Source organism: Sardina pilchardus, chromosome 10 (genome assembly GCF_963854185.1).
Source record: "Sardina pilchardus chromosome 10, fSarPil1.1, whole genome shotgun sequence".
NCBI lineage: Eukaryota > Metazoa > Chordata > Actinopteri > Clupeiformes > Clupeidae > Sardina > Sardina pilchardus.
The window spans coordinates 16,720,937-16,726,215 of record NC_085003.1 but is presented as its reverse complement, the minus strand read 5'-3'; the positions used below and the strand labels follow the sequence as shown (position 1 = coordinate 16,726,215).

The following is a 5,279-nucleotide window of genomic DNA, read 5'->3' as shown; positions in this document are numbered from 1 at the left end:
TAAGTGTGATTGTCTACTAACTAACCAACTAGCTAACAGGCTAATAAACAAACCATGCTAGGCGAGTAACGTCGTGGAAGGGTGTCACGTCACTTGAAGTTGTAGTCCATTTATGAAATGAAACGAGCAATTACGTTTTTTTTAATTAAGGCGAAATAGGGTCTGATATGTTCACAGTTAGTAGATTATTACAGTATGAAGACTGAAAAATATTTTTGGTGGATAAGATCGCTGGTATAGCTGCGTAGTATTTTTTTGAAAAGCCCCTATGGGACTTAACATTGGAGCTGATCTTCGATAGGAACGCAACCACTTGGGGCGCTGGTTTTCACTTTCCCTCCCTATTCATTCACGCCTCGCATTACCTCAGTATCAATACGGGTTTTTTTCTCTACACACATAGGCCTATACACTAATCCAGCGAAACACGGAAGTAACACAAAACCGCCATTGTGACTGGCTGCTAAGAAATTAGCCCGTTGGTTCCATAGGCGGCTGTTGCAGAGGTTAGCTGTCATTAATACACGTCTTAATACCTTATGTTGTTAATAAATTACCTTCATTGGTAAGTTTTGGCACAGTCTGACATCATTGATCCAATGTTCCCTTTCACCTGACATTTTCTTTCATGAGCGGGATCTCTTGTTAGACATTCTCTGACAGGATGCTTTCATTGAAAAGCACAGGCAAGTGTCACTCGTCACACTCGCAGGCACGCAGTAATGGCGATATTCAAGATGGCAGCGCCCATAAAGTTCGCGTTGGATTACTGTGTGTTCACACCGCGGGCGACTTGAGCTTCCAAAGATTCCGGAAGTCATTCATTTTCAATGGAAGCCAGCTTCTCTCAGCTGCCATCAGCGACCAATCCGTCGGCGTCGCGTTTTGGGCGTCTTGAGCGACCAGAGAAAGTTGAAAGTGGTTTAACTTTATGGTAATGAGCTATGACGCGGTTCAGCGACCAAACGACTTTCAACGAACATAGAATGCTACTACGTCAGAGCGGCCAGGAGCGGCCAAAGCTTCCCAGCTTCCCACGGCGTCCTTTACAGGGCGTCCTGAGCGATTTTGGAAGCTCAAGTCGCTCTTGGTCTGAACACACAGTATAGAGCTCCACAGTCCCGCCCCTCCTCCGAGAGAGGTGCTTGTCCGGAAGTAAATTTCTCATTCATTTCTCCCATTGACTTCTGGAAAAATCCGTATATAAAGAGTTTTAGACCATGCCTTAGGCTAACCAGCTACGATGTGACTCATAGGCATATAACTTATAATTTTGAGTGAAAAAATGAACAGAAAATGTAAAAAAGCGAAAGGTACAAGACTGTGTACATATCTTAAATTCCGAATTAGAAAACTCAAATCCCGTGATGCTTTGCAAACGTACACACATTTCCAACATTTGCAGCCTAACGATAGTTTAACATGGTTCCATATTAATCTAAGAAAAGAGGATGATTACTTCCTACCGTTTCCATTGAGTAAATTCAACCTTCAAGGTGAGAAACCCGTTCTTTTTCGGAAGACCACACATCGGTCCTGACAGCCCTGCAGCCATTTTATGTTTTGAAGTTCCAGCGAGACGAAGCTGGACGATAGGCGCGGGAAAAGTTGAGTACAGTTTGTTTTGGATTGCCATGGCAACGGCGATCTCTACCAATCAAAGGCTCTGCTTTCACCAGTTTTACACAGTAGGGTGTTGGGTACTCTCTCGTTAAATCGTGAATAAAACATTGTTTTCTCAAAACAAGGTTGATGCCCCGTTAACTTTTGACATCTATATGAGCAGGTATAATCGCTTAGTCACATCGTAGCTGGTTTTAAGTCTACCATGGACGGTTACGATTTTATGGCTTATTCTCCAGTTGTCAATGGAGAAATTGTATTGGATTTTTACTTCCGGACAAGGCTGTGGGTGGGACTGTGGAGCTCTAGCCTGGCACGCCCTCCCAGTGACGCAACGCCTTCAGGCTTTTGCTGCTGGTCTGGTCAACTGCTCATTGAGAAGGATTTCTGAGTTCCCGAAATCTGCGGAACTGCCCCCTTTGGTCGAGATCCAATCAACTTTGAGCAGCTCCAACGGCTCTGGGTAGAGGCGTGTTCAAGGCAGCGGAAAGAGTGTTGTTATTGGTTTAAACTCGGCAATCCGCTTTCTGACATCTACCAGTAGCAAACCGAGGCACTTAAAGGAGGCGGGTCAACCAGCGCTGGCAAGAAACCGTGTTAGCACAGGCTGTTGGTCAGACTAAAGTCTCGCAGAGCCTTTGAAAGTCGATGGTAATCAGGCTAGTGGAGCTCTATTTGTTCTTGTACATGAACCCATGCTAAAGTTGACTAAAAATAGGATTTAAAAAAAATATTTTGGAAATTTAAAAAAAAATTAGGGGGCCTGGTAGTCTATCATCATACTTAGCTCAATCTTGTAAGATTGAACATTAGTCTGGGCAGTCTACACAGGAGGCGTGATCAGTTGGCATTAGGGAGTCAGGATTCGGATTCGACAGATTAGCTTCGCCGATTTTCCAGAAAATACGTCCGGTGCCATTTCTCCAGCACCCTAACTCCACCTGATTAGTATGCATAAGATCGCTCCCTGATTCGTTCGACGGGAGGCCGGGTCGTATTTCCGTTTCCGGTAGCTGGACACTCGCGGGATATTTAAAAATGTCAGGTAGAAGAGGTAATATAGCCTACTCATTCATTTTAAGGTATATATAGTGATTCGTGATGTTTATAACGATACACGATCGTTGTAGGATACAACAAGGATGATGTCAACTTAACTTTAAGTTCGTTTTTCAAGAGAAAACATTAAATGTTAATGACATAAACGTGACGGTAACCTTCAAGTTCATGTTCAAGTTCAAGTAGTCATGCACTTAGTAATGATAAATGATATTTCGAATAATTCGTGTCCTCTGGAGCCAAGCTCAACTTTAAAGAATACATTGAAAGTAATGTTAAGAAGCTATATTGTGTGTGTGTGTGGGGGGGGGGGGATAATGTAGAATAATGTAGAATAATGTAGGCTATAATATAACCATAGATATATATATCTATGGGCTCAACAGGCACAAGGCAGTTCAGTGCAATGATAATGTAATAGTTCTGTAACTAAGATTGAAGAGTACATGAGGTACAGTAGATGAGCAACACAGGTTGATTGAATATGCTCAGTGGAAGGGGGGGGGGGGGGGGGGGGTATTTCTGACTGCTTGAGGTTGAGCAGTTTGTGACCAGGATGTGAGGGGGAGAGGTGATGGATAACCAAAGAATTAACTTAAGACAATTAAGACAAAATAATAATGTATTGTATTCCAATTTTATTTCCAAAATCATTTTCATTCCATTCATCCAAGTCAAGCAGAAAATATATGCAGATGTTTGTTTCAGGTATACTCTACGACTTTTAGACGAAGAGTGGTTGTAGCTGTTTATGCATTTTGATCTCTTTCAGATTACCCAACCTTGGCGAAGGTGGCTTCCTCATTCAGCACAAAGAGGGACCTTCTTGGACTGGATTTGGATAAGATTCCCCCTTTGAAGAGGCACAGGCGTCCAGTGAGTAAAATATTTTTCAACAACCCATATCCAGCCCTGTTGGAGTAAGTTACTGTATAAAATGGCCAGTATTTCAATAAGGAGTTTTAACCTCACCTAGATAATCTTAAAGAAAAGATGAACTTAAAAAGGGTTCATCTCAAGTGTTTTGTCTTTCATTCGTAGTTGCAAAGCTTTTAAGAAAAATAACTGAAAAATAATTTCAGAAACAAGCTGCGGAAGCAGTCAGACTACCTCTCCCCTCTACCCCGGTGCCGTCAATCACCCCACCTTCATCCAATCTGCAGTGGTGCCTGGTAAGCACATCTTGCTCATCTTTCATTCCAGCGGTGCACCATTATTTATTACACATTTGAAAATAACATCCCAATGTTCCCTATAATTACAGCAGACAGTTGCACAGACAGTTACAAGAATTCACTTGAATTCACGGTCATCTGTGAATTCTATTCTTTGGCTTGTTGGATTGACAGATTGTTCTCATAGTCATACAGACTGACATACTGAAATTGTTATTATTGGGAAAACAAATATTTAGTTGTTGGAGAATATAACAAAGATGCCGTTACAACAAAGCTATCGCTACACCAGAAACAAATGAGCTACCTGAAGAGCCATTTCATGCATTCATGCTATTGTTTTTGAGGTTTGTTTTATTTGTTTTATTGTTTCAGAAGAACATCCAGTGGAGGATCTGTTGGAAGATCTGGTGGAAGATTCGTCAATCTCCAATTCTAATGTAACATAAATTGCACATTTATCATACCCTTTCCTTTATTGGTTGGTCTGTGACTAGTCCAAGTATACATTTATTACATACACTTGCAACTCCATTTCTCCTCATGCTGATTGGTGGCTGTTCCACTCTCAGCTCATGCACGAGCTTAGTGTGGGCACGAGCTCTCCTTCTGTACCTCAATCAGTAACCTGGCACTTAATTGGCTAAGTAAAACGTCACCGGATACAAGCCCCTTGAAACGCCATGTTGAAGCATGAAAAAATCGTTCAATTTTGGCCATTTTCATTAGCCTAGCATTCCCATTGAAATGAATGGGGGCGGGACTTGTTCACTTTCTCCAGTTCTTAAAATACCTCCATGGTTGGCATGTCGTTCAACCAATCAGACCAACGATCCGGGTGTGCCTGGTGGATCAGCTAGTTTGTGATTGGACCCGGCAAACGTGGACAAGAAGCAAGCAGGAGAGATAGATGTGCAGGTTTCCAGCCTGAGCTGCAGAGTGAAATCCAAATAGCCGACAGATCAGATTGGGTAAACTTTCCATAAGATCATCTCTCAATGCAAATACAACTAGGCCTAGCTATTAGGCTAACTGAAATAAAACCAAGCACATCTCTATGGTCAAGTGTACGTGATGATGCAGGGCTATTTTAATTCCAAAGGCCAAGGGGACTTTTATCATGATGCATAGTAGGCTACCTTGGATCCATGAAATAACTTGCCTCTTTATGAATTAAACATAGGGGGGTGTATACTTATGCCTCCTTGTATTTTTCGGAGGAACATTTATTTATTTACTATACATCATTCATTCACAAAGAAAACGGATGTCCCTTAAAGGTTGGTGTTTCTGTCACTGTAGCCTAACTTTTATGAGTTTGTGTCCACCTCACCTCTCTTCATTTGAATTCCCCATCCACACACCTTGGCCTGGTCTGCAGCTCAATCATACCATTTCTGAGAACTGACCGTACACCATTTT

At 42.1% G+C, this 5,279-nt stretch overlaps 1 long non-coding RNA gene across 1 annotated transcript; it reads left to right on the top strand.

The window, feature by feature from the left end:
- Positions 1-2,616: 2,616 nt before the first annotated feature.
- LOC134093661 (uncharacterized) lies at positions 2,617-4,269 on the top strand. The gene is made up of 4 exons (XR_009940371.1): positions 2,617-2,677; positions 3,455-3,558; positions 3,765-3,854; positions 4,233-4,269. It is a non-coding gene; the product is annotated as an uncharacterized LOC134093661 (long non-coding RNA).
- The last annotated feature ends 1,010 nt before the right edge of the window (positions 4,270-5,279 follow it).